Source organism: Camarhynchus parvulus, chromosome 2 (genome assembly GCF_901933205.1).
Source record: "Camarhynchus parvulus chromosome 2, STF_HiC, whole genome shotgun sequence".
NCBI lineage: Eukaryota > Metazoa > Chordata > Aves > Passeriformes > Thraupidae > Camarhynchus > Camarhynchus parvulus.
This window is the reverse complement of record NC_044572.1, coordinates 27,840,859-27,852,590: the sequence shown is the minus strand read 5'-3', so window position 1 is coordinate 27,852,590 and position 11,732 is coordinate 27,840,859. Positions and strand designations below refer to the sequence as shown.

General features: G+C 39.0%; 1 long non-coding RNA gene across 1 annotated transcript; it reads right to left on the bottom strand.

Annotated features, from left to right (window-relative positions):
* Nucleotides 1–427: 427 nt before the first annotated feature.
* LOC115901488 lies at nt 428–10,570 on the bottom strand. The gene is made up of 4 exons (XR_004060552.1): nt 10,428–10,570; nt 7,619–7,887; nt 6,535–6,592; nt 428–5,771 (listed from the first exon to the last, which is right to left on the bottom strand). It is a non-coding gene; the product is annotated as an uncharacterized LOC115901488 (long non-coding RNA).
* Nucleotides 10,571–11,732: the final 1,162 nt, after the last annotated feature.

The following is an 11,732-nucleotide window of genomic DNA, read 5'->3' as shown; positions in this document are numbered from 1 at the left end:
TTTTAACATTTGTTCCAGTACAGGCCATTATATCCCCTTTCCTTCCTTGCCTTTTCCACAAGGTCAGAAAATTTCCTCTGTTGGGAACAGAAAAATCCCTTTGTTATCCTTTGATTTTCTCTGGTTTTAGTTATTTTCACTGGTAACATTTGGTTATTTACTTTCAAAAGTACATAACCATCAACAAGAACAATTATACTCACAGGAAAAACACACAGGAACACAGCTTGTTATGGCTGCCGTGTTTTGACATTCCACTGGCTGTCAGGCGATTGCTGTTTTCCTATCCATCTCTTGAGATGAACATTCAAGAAATAACCATCACAGCTTGACTATCATTTTCTTCATATAAGCAAGTAAGAAGCAAGTTAAAATAACCTGTTTCTCTTTATGAAGTAAAAAATGAGAGGCATAGTCAGTTGAAAAACACGTTATTACAGATAAGTTTATTTTCCAAAGCATAATTTTAGTACAACCTGCATGACAGACACTTCCTTGATTTACTTTTTCCAGCTAAGAAAAGGCCTCTGTGGAGGAAAAGTAGCGCTCCAATGTTATAAAGCTTGATGTTATAAGCAGTTATAGAATAGAGTTTCTGTGTTTCACACACTGTCTGTTGGTTTGTAACTTGAGGAAATCCTGGGGTACTGAAACTAAACTAACTCTTTATGAAAAGAACCATGTACAGGCAGCCTGTAGCCACAGCTGCCTTTCCAGCTATGCACATGCCATTGCCTCTTCCAAAGCCTTCTCCTAACGACTCCACAGCTCCCTCTTCTTTTCACAGTCTCACCCCTGCTTGTTGTCCTTCACCATGGTGTGCACAAAATTCAGCCAGAAGAGTCCCAGCACTTCCTGAGCTGTTACAGTGGTTGGTGTCAAAGGAAAAGAAGGCATTATTCTATTCTAAGTGAAAAGAGGAATACCATGATATTTTTCATTTGGCTTCACTCCTTTATTTAGCATTGCACAGGTCTCTATGTGTCTTTTGGGATGCAGTTAGTGCCTTATTAAAGACAGTCCTTTATTTAAAACAAATTAATATTTTTCTTCCTTACATGAACTAAATAGTGCAATGTTAGCTAACTGCAGTTGTATTATTAAGGTAATAAAATTACCCCACTGCTATCAGCACAACATGATAAGGTACAATTGCTCAAAGCAATACTCAATGGAGCAGAAAAGTATCTAGCAGAAAATTATTTTTTCAGGTTTTTCCAGTATATTAATTTTAATTGCAGTCAATACAAGATTTATTTTATTTCAAACCAACCTGCTATCTTTACTATCTTTTGTAAATCAGGCCTCAGAAAGATTTTAATAAATAATTCTTTAAATATAAGATTTTTAGTACATTGTTAAGTACATTATTTAGTGTCTTTTTATGATTTTGTTTCACAGGAAAGGCATAAAATTTGGTATTTCAAAGGCTCAGTGTGACAAAGATATTATCACTTTCAACAGTACTTAAAATTTGATGACAACCTGAATACTCTGGGTGTATGTGCTAACATTTTCAAATGCATGGGTTTGACATGGAGGAAGAATATAGAAAAGTGTATTTTAGTTGAATATGGGCATAAATTCATGGCAAAGAATGTAATCAAGGTTACACAAGTATTGAAAGATCTTAGATTAGAGTTAGGAGTCACAGGAACACAGAATCAACTAGGCTGGAAAAGAACTTTGAGATCATCAAGTCCAACCTACGACCTAACACCACCTTGGAAACTAGACCATGGCCCTAAGTGCCACATCCAGTCTTTTCTTAAAGTCCTGTGTGTAATTCAAACACTGATTTTAACCTGCATGGTAATCATTCATGAGTTCCAGAAATCACAGCGGACACAGCTAAATCTAACCCAAAGTATAACAGTTTTAGAGATAACATTGAATTTGAAGTATATGGGGGATGGCAGAGGATGTCCTGAGCAGACACCTTGAAATTTATTTTATTATAAAGTTTGTTTTATGATAAAGATATATAGGATAAGTTCTATACATATGCAAAATACTAGCATTAATAAGTTACAGAATCAACTGTTTTGTCTTTATAGAGTCAGTATGTGTGGGTGACAGATCTGAACATACTTTTGCGTAACATTTGGTCCTTCTGGTCATTTATGAAATCACAGTATTTACAGTTAACCTGTAAACCTGCTTCTTCCTTTCAGAATTTCAGAAAGTATCCACATTCTCTCTGCATCTATATGAGCTGCAGTGGTTTTCATAAAGCAGTTTCCAAAGGAACAATCTATATGAGCTGCAGTGGTTTTCATAAAGCAGTTTCCAAAGGAACAATCTCATAGTGCTGCCTAAAACAAAGTAATTCACCTCCATTAAGCCTGTTTCAAAGTACACTGAAGGTAATGGAAAAATAGATCAGTGACATTTTTGGTAATGGCTACTGTGCATTACTCATATGCTGGGCTAAGAGGTGCTCACACTGAAGTTGACTGTGTGCCCAAAGGCTGACATAGCTGTCAGCAGCACTTACAGTGCATTTTCACCCCCCACAATGAGCATGCAAAAGTAAAAAGAATGAAGAGCTTTTGCCTGTATCTCTAACTGCTGAGGCATGAGAACATCACTTTAGCGAGCCCTTGATACAAAAACCACATTCTGCTTCCTCTGAAGTTTAAGAGCTTTGCAAAGTGTGTCAGAGGAGATGGAGATCAGCCTGAATATCCAACATCTCTGCAGGGCAGTCTCCGGCCCCTTTGGACTCTGAGTTTGAGTGTGTAACATTGGGTGTGTAAATTGATGCTAATCTGAGGCCAACATGAAGAGCCTCAGAGCACTCTGCTTGGGTGCTGCACTCTTCCACATGCACCTATGAAACAGTGCAATGGGCAATGATGCAGAGACACAGCAGAATGCCAGTGACACTGCTCTCCTGCTGGGCTCTGCTGGGTGCTGCTGCCATGCACCAAGCCAACAGTGCAGTGCAAGCAGAACTGCTCTCTGGAGAGCCTCTCAGTCTCCGTGTTGTAAAGCAGCATCATCAGCATTTTCAGATCCAGCCACTGCATTGTATTGCTAAGCCTGGGTGGGTAATGGGGGCTTCTGTCTGCACAGCTGGATAACAGCACTGCAGCTGCCTTTCACAACAGCTGCAGCTGAGTGTCACACCCCTGCAGGAATTTGGAATCAAAATATCTGTCCTGCCAGTAGCAGTAATGCTCTTAAAGATGCTTTCTTGCGAGAATGTGCTATTGGAAGAAAAGAAAACTTTGTACTTCTTCACAGTGCTCTTAACAGGAATAGTTGGGTTTGTCTTACTTTTATATATATGGCAAAGGTATTTAGCATAAACAAAGTAGGTAAACAAAATAAGCCAGTATTTACAAAACACTCAGTTTATATTCTCAGGATATTTCTTATTGTATATTTGGGAGTAAAGAGGATTATCCATGCATAGATTTACAGTAGGCACCTTTGTTTCCTTAGTAACCTTTGTACACCAGGGTCTCCAGCAATTGTACTCACCTCACTGCACAGCAACTCTGTGTTTTTTTCCTGACTCTAAGTGAAAGAGTAAAGTTGCCTAAGCCAGGAAATGAGTGTCTGTAACATGTCCGTGTGTCTCACTCTCCAGAGCAGACTAGAACAAGGGGCTATCTCCATCTTGTTGGTCATAATGAAGATATCCACATTTTTAAAGATGAGGTGTCATGCGCAGAGGTTAAAGACAAGTTCATTCCTCTTTTCCTCAGAAGCATTAGAAATGCCTTCACATGTGTTATAAGAGATCAAAATTACTTGCAGGAGTTTGTCTGAAATTGACTGTTCCATCAGACTTTTGGTGCAATTAATTTACCTGCTCTGTGCCTCCTTTTCTCCATCTGTCAAAAGACCAATATCATTCCTTTGAAGGCCTTCCATGTGTGTCCTTAGATTATACTGCCACTCCTATCACTATGGGGAAGAGATAGGAGCAGCTAAAACTTTATCATAATCCATGATTAGTATAGATACAATACTATTATCTTATGATTAGGTCTAGCTCTAACAAGAGCTCCAGATCCTAACAACCTCTGAACTTTAATTTGTCCAGAGCCTTTCATTTGCCATGTACAGAGAAATCACCCTTTACTAGCTGGGTTTGTGTGGCATTCAGGAAATGAGTCATTTACAAGCAGACTGGGGACTTTATCCTTTCCAAACTAAAAATTGGGGAACTGCAAATTTCAAACAGTGTCTGGAGATTTATTTCAATTGACAGGAAGCTCTCTTGAACAAAAAATATGCACTTTTTATTGTCAATATCATGCATAATTTTTATTTTCAAGTGCTGCATCTGGGAAATCTTGGAGAAATGCCATCCTCCACAACAGTGCACACAGGGCCAGGAGATCCTTACATAAAGGATTCTTACTAGTGTCCCTAGCTATCCACAGTGCTATATAGCTCACTGTCTTTGGAAAAGGCAAAATGATCCAATATTCAATTTTCTGTGCTAAATCATTTCCTGGGGTCCATTTACCATGCAGCTTACACACAGTTTAAGTCTAGACATTTGTGTCCAAGTATGGTTCTGGATACACCTCCAAAGCCCTCAGCAATGCAGACTATGACTAAAAAGTGCTTCCCCCTGTTGCACACAACATCCACACACACTGCTTAGAAAAGGAATTGAAACTACCTGATTGTGTGGGGCTTTCAGCAGTCCATTCCCAGTAATCAGAGTCAAGAGAAAAGCAGATGTGTCTATTGAAGGAACAGGGAATGTATGAGGGTTTATTTTGGCACAGCCTGCTGATCCCCAGCTCCTGGGTGCAGAGGACAGGCAGTTTCCAAAGCAAGCTCTTGATGGCACTCAGCATCTGTAGTTACCAGGAGCTTGGTGGCTGTGCCCTTTCTTTTATCCCCAGATATTCAGGGGCTGATTATAAAAAGAATTAGTGATTTGTACCTGTTCGTAAGTAATTCTTAGCAATAGTGAGGGGAATTTGTTAAGTAGAAAGATATAATAATATTGATTTTCATGCTATTTCAGAAACTGGGGCATAAGGGAAAACACTCACTAATATACCAGACAAAGTGCATTAATGTGTTTCTGCTCCATGCTGGTATTTACAGTTATATAAATATATGTTATTTTCCCCTCAATGCTCTATTTGTTAATCTTCAGTGATGCAAAACTGGAGCTGTTTTATAAGCAAAGGTATTCTGGTTTGGAGATCTCTACATTTAAGAGTTTGGTGTGTATATATAAACCATAAAACCATCCATCCAGCCTCTGCTCATTCTGAAGTAGTCAGTGTCTTTGAACAGTCTAATATGGACATCTTGATTCCTAAAAAATAATTACCACATGCAGTACTGTGTAATTTTCTGCTAAAGGCTGAAATAAGAAAATGTTCTACAACAGACTATCTTTCCAACTCCATCAAAGCTCTCAACAAGAGCTAGAGAAAGAATGACACTCTTGAAAAGCTAGAGGAAATGTATGGGCCATGTCCCTAGATCTCCAGTACAGTGACATTTCCCTTAGGATATGCCAGATATCCTCTAAAGACTGGGTGATTCAAAATATTCTGAAATTAATATAACTTTTATTTTGTTATTGTTATTTCAAAATATTTTGATGCAGAGAAAAGCAAAAAGTGGTCTTTTAATTTGACTAACTGGCAGTGAGGCAGATTTAGGTGGCCAGGGACTACCTGGCAGTAGCAGCTGTGGATCCCACTTGCTTTCATGAGGCTTGCATGTAAGAAATCTCCTGTCAGAGTGCTTTTGCTTTCCTTTCAGTGGTTCAAGTTCAGGATCTGAAAATATTAAGCAAACAGTATTTATAAGCTACAGGAAAAATGATCTGGATTCTAGGATTTGCAAAGCTATGCTTATTGTTAATCAACTAGGCTCCAGAAAAAGGAGAACTCAGACATATATAACAAACATTATAAGCTAAAAATATTCTGTCCGTGGCCTTGCTGTGAACAAAGCCTTGCCTTTGCCTCCAAAAAAAGTAGTGTTTTATGCTGCATGGTATGTATGTGTGTGTACTTTAATTTATGTGTAGTTAATTATTTTCAAAGAAGCTGTCCTTACAGGAGGTGAAGCTATAGAAACACTAGAGGGCAGGCACCCCATTCTGGACGATCCACCGCAGCAGGAATGCAGATCTGGACTATTATATCTACAATGAGTACAGCAGACATTGGACTTGAACCAGTTGCCTGGGAATAACTCCCATTGCAAAGCTGAAATTGCAGTCTTATCAGAAAAATCAACATTAACAAGCAGTTTTCAGCTAGTAATGCTGCTTGTATCTGGTGTCCTTGGATTGAAGGGTCTTTGCATGAGTGAACTACTGTATTTTCTGTGATCTGAGTCTGTTATTTACAACTTGGAAGTGAAATTTCTCAATACTGAAACTTAGGGGGAAAATTACTCTTTGGTCTTCAACTTTCACCTAAGGCCACTTAAGACAGGTTTGAGGGTGCAGTGCTCTTATTCCTGCTCCCTACTGTTGAAGTAGTGTTCCTAAATTCTCTAACACAATAAATGTGTGCATTGTGAAAGACTCACCCATGCTATGTCAAATGCTGTGGTTTTCACTTCAGATTGCAAGGACCTCTGGCGTAACCTGTCACAGAATTTGGTAATTTAGCTTCATACTGCATTTGAAAAAGAAAATACATTTTCACATCAGAAAAGCCACCATGCCTAGAACTAAGACAATTGAAGTTAGCTGTAGAATAAACTTTACACGTTGCTTTTAGGTAAGATAAAAATATACCAGTCTAACCAAGCCTGGGCACCACCACAAAGGATGCCATTTTAGGGTTAGGTTAGGGGGTAGGGTTCTGTCTGTGGAGAATTTCCATTCTTGAAAGGAAATAAAATCTTAAAATAAGAGCAGGAAGTCAAACAAACAGTCTGGAAAGGACAGATGATAAAATCAAATGCAATTGGGAAAAAAAAGAAAAAGAAAATATGGAAAAGGAGTCACTACAACCAAATTGGGTGGGATGAAATCAGGTGGAGTGAAAAGGACTAAAATTTGCCGAAATTATACACAATGAAGTCTCGAAATCAGGAACCCAACTGAAGAGACAAAAGAAATCAAAGAAATGAAACTCCATTAAAAAAATTTTGAAACAAAGTGAAAACAATGCAATGGAAAGGAATGACATGAAGTGCAGGGAAATGGACCAAACCTTGTCAAATTCATACTCATTGAAATTGCAAGGTTTCATTTCCTTTGATGAAATGAAAGGAAATTAAATCTTGAAATCAGAGAACAAAGTGTAACAAACACTCTGAAATGGAGATACAATAAAATAATATGCAATTAAAAAAAAGGAAATTTGGAAATGGAATGAATACAATGAAATGGATTGGGATAACATGGAGTGCAGTGAGATGGACCAAACTTTGCCAAATTGATCAGCATTGAAATCATAAGATTGAAATTCTTCATTTCATCAAAGGAAATAAAATCTTGAAATCACAGAACAAAGAGTAACAGCTTTCTGGAAAGAAGATATGATAAAATCAAATTCAATTAAGAAAAAAAAGCAAATTTGCAAATGGAGTGAGTACAAGGAAATGGACGGGGATGACATCAGGTCCAGTTCCAAGTACTGAAACTTGCCAAAATGATACTCACTGAAATCTCAGTTCCCCCTTTCCCTTTCTTTGTGGCTTCTGAGGAAGGTTGGATGACTTACAGAGCTGGTATCTAAAATCAGGAGATTGTTTCAGCCATAAATCTTGTTGGCTTTGGATTGCTGCACTGTAGTTTGTTCTTATGTGAAAGGGCTGTCAAGGCTGGCAGAAAATTTTCCTTGAGTTTCAAAGAAAAATTTTCTCTCTTCTTGATGGAGGATGAACATAATGGCCTGATAATTAATTTTTTCTTCTCAAAAATTGCAGTCCCTGGCAAAAAGAAAAATAAAAACCCAACATACACACACATATACAACAGTACATTTATTACTGATTGCTACTTTCACTCTAACTATACTTGTCTGCACAACCCAGCACTTTCACTGAAGATATGGTTGTTGAAAATATGAACCACTGAAATGGTTGAAAATGTGTACAACCACTGAATGGTGTTGAAAATGTTGAAAATATGTACAACCACTGAAAATATGTGGTTGTACTTCAGTATTATTTTGTACCTGTGCTTAGATGAAGAAGTACTGTTTTTTGGTTCTGTCTTTCATTTCTACAAAGTAACCTGATGAAGGAAGCTCCTGAGCCCAGAGAAAGCCCATCTGAAGTCAAAAGCATGGATGTTAGGATTTTAGACATTCATACCAGCCTGTAGGAACAGGAGCTCTGAATTTTATTTTACCTGTAGTACTCATCACTGTGTAGCAACACAAATACACGCCTTTTTCATGTTTTAATTCTTGTCTCATTAAGCAGTACATGCCTCACAGGAGACTAAACCTGTGCACATTCAGGGCAGCACAGCAGGGTTTGGGGTTTGGGGCACAATGGGGAGCACACTAGTCTCACTTTGTACAAGCAGTAGTGACAAAAAGAACTTGAAGAGAGGGAAGTGTTGAAGCTCTGCTCTCCATTAATCCTGATGCATTTTCATCTTTCTCTGCATTCCTGGGCACAGCCAGGACACAATGTTAATTAGAGCTACCCCATTGCTACACCCTAATGTGTGCTTATGTCCTCCCACGGTGTTTCTGGTCAGCCAGTGCCATGAGCTTCATCTTTTTGCCCAGAAGCAGAGGAAGGCCCTTTCTCAAGGATGCCTCTGGGCAGGATGGAGCTCCATTGGAGCAGCATTAACACCCTAAATAGGCAGTAAAGTATTTCGCTCTGTGTGCAAACTGGACACAGATACTACCTTATCCATGTTTTCTGTTTTATCTCCGTGATCTAAAAGCCACTCCCAGACTGTTATCTTTCTTACACAAGAGCTCCTTTTATGCCCTGAAAATCTGAAAGAAAGACATGGATCATGAGGGTATTGCAGCAGGCCCAAACATAATATAAACATTTTTTCCTGCTCTAATATTCAATGCTCAGGAAACCTGAAGGAAAGCTCTAACATTACAACTTTCTTTTCTTTGTACATATTCATTCTGAGAACAGAATGGATTTTTTTCTAAAAGAAAAAGGATAGGGGCATATGGAAATATGTCCTTACCGACAAAGCTGTGTTTCTGAACAAGGATTTGAGTGGGCAGCTTACTGGAGATAAATCAAGTGCCTGCAAATTACTTCTGGAAGGTCACATTTCTGTGCTCTTTTTTTCAGGTGATTGTAGTTCCCAAGCCATGCTCAGCTGTGCTGTGCTGCCAGGACATGTTCCTTCCAGCCCAGGACCACAAGGCTGGAGCACTTCCAGCTGCAGCAGATCCCTGATCCAAGACAGCCTTTGGGAAGGGGCCACAACTCAGTCTCTACTTCACAGATTATACTCAGGCTATCCAAACACTGAAGCACAACCTGGGCCCATTGCAGCTTAAGAGGAGGTGAGTAGGCTTGAGCGGGCACTTTGCTTCTGCATTCTGAGGTGTCCCAGGCTTCCCATCAAGTGTATGTGGGCAGTCTACAGGCAAACCAGCTGCCCCACCATAGCCAGCTGCTGTGTTTACCTCATCATATAATAAATTTTGGAAAGAATTTGACAGTTGATTCTTTATACATGCAAAGCAGCCTTTTCTTGTTTTGCAGCTAAACCGAGATACTGGCAGACTGACTAGGCCAGCTTTAGGTCCGGGTAAAACAGGTACATGCCAAGGTCAGTGGGATGAATAGCACAAGTGCTTCTGTTCTTCTACTCTGTGCTAAAATTGTACTATCTGAAACTTTGCATTGCTGCTGTTGCCATCATGAAAAGATGATGTGTGCACCTGCCCCTCCACAGGCATCAGGAGCAGAAATGTTCAGCTCTGCAGAGCTGTGTGTCCTTCCCTTCCCCCATTCCTCTCCCCTATACTCCTCCCTCTCCATGGTAATGTTAGTCCCACCGTCTGGAGGCAGCAGAATTTGCCTATGTTCCCAAAAAGACTCAAAACTGCCCAACACTCAAAACTGCCTAAAACTGCAGAGATTGTTTTAAAAGGATAACTTTTCTCCATTTCAAACAGACAGGTAACAGACTACTAACATGTTAGTTGCATGAATGCACATTTCCTCCTTATCTCTTAATCACTACCTATTTTCTCTAGCCCTAGTTTCCTTCCTAAAATCAAGGGTTTGCACCCAGAGTTTCTAAAGCTATGCCATTCTATGACTCTCCATTAATTTCACCAGAGAAAGAAGTCTGTGTACTTTTACACATCCCAACTCTGCCAGCTTTGTTGCCGTTGATTTTTGATGCCTCTGTTTGTTTCTTTTAACTGAAATTTACTGATCCGAATTACCTACAGATGCATTTGCACAGCAGTGAATAAAGATCCCAGAGGGATGCAGGGAACAGAAAAAATAGAGATATGACTCACCCCTCTGTAAAGACAGGGACTTCCAGACAAACTTCATCTGCTGTACCACAGAAGGCTTCCCTTTCCTCTGTTCTCCGGAAAATTAAGTGAAGCAATGGACTTGCAGCACACACTTACTCAGGGAATTGTTTATTCTTCCATTGTACAAAAGAGGTGGAATATACAGTCTACCCATCTGTGTTGCTAAGAAACAGGGCACTGTTGCCTTGGGACTTGATTCAGAATTCAAAAAAGAGAAGAATGTCTCAGTAGACTGCATAAATGCAGCTTGAAACCTAGCAACAAGGCCAGAAGTTCAATGTGCTTCTCTTATATGCTAGAAAACAAGGGTATTAGAAGGAAAATATATGACTGAGGAAAAGAAAAAAGTAATTTGAAAACAAAACAGTGGTGTTCTATCACCAATTATCCTAATAGATGAAACGATGTTTTACTAAACATACTTTTATGACCCGTAAGATCTGATGGTGGCCTGTGCTTTGGGCATGCTCATATTTACTAAAACAACTGAATAGAAAGGAGCAGCAGTATTTACCCCAGTATTTCCTAAATATTCATCTTGCTCAGTATAAGTGACAACACAAGAGTCAGGATAGCAGAATTAATTTCCATTTGTATTTCAGTTTTCAAGCATTCTGCCAACAGAACAGTTTAATAGTTGCTACACACACCTTGAAATGGTCATTTGAAATGGCCTGGATTGTATAATTGGGTGCAATTACTTATCCACATACACATAGACTGTTTTCTCTATTTGCTCATGTGCAAGTGAAGTTTAAATTATGAATCAAAAATACATTATTCACTCTTTCACCTTAACAAATTGTCATTATATGCTGTTGGAAATTACTTTGGTTCAACCAGATATTTCATTGTAAAATCTGTTCTCTCAGGTTGCAGAATGTCACTACACCACTGGAAATTTGGCCAGCACTCCAGCAAGGAAGGACAAGTTTGAACTGGGTTATGGTTCTCAGCTGATTAAACAGAGTTCACTTGGGTTTTTTTCCCTTTCTGATGTTCCATCTTGAAATTCTAAGGAGATATTCTTCAGATTATATTACTGTGCACAAAATGGATTTAACTGGAGATGAAGAAGCAAAATTCAGAAGTACAAGTCACCTAGAGCCACCCAACAGTTATCACATTTGTTCCCTTGTTTTTCTTCGTACAAAATATACTACTACAAAGAAAAGAACAAAAGCTTTCATCCTTAAATATTTCTAAGTTTACAGCACTGCCATGCAGGTCCTTCAACATTTATATTTTTGAATTTTTCAGAGTCAGGACCAAAAGACTATCTGG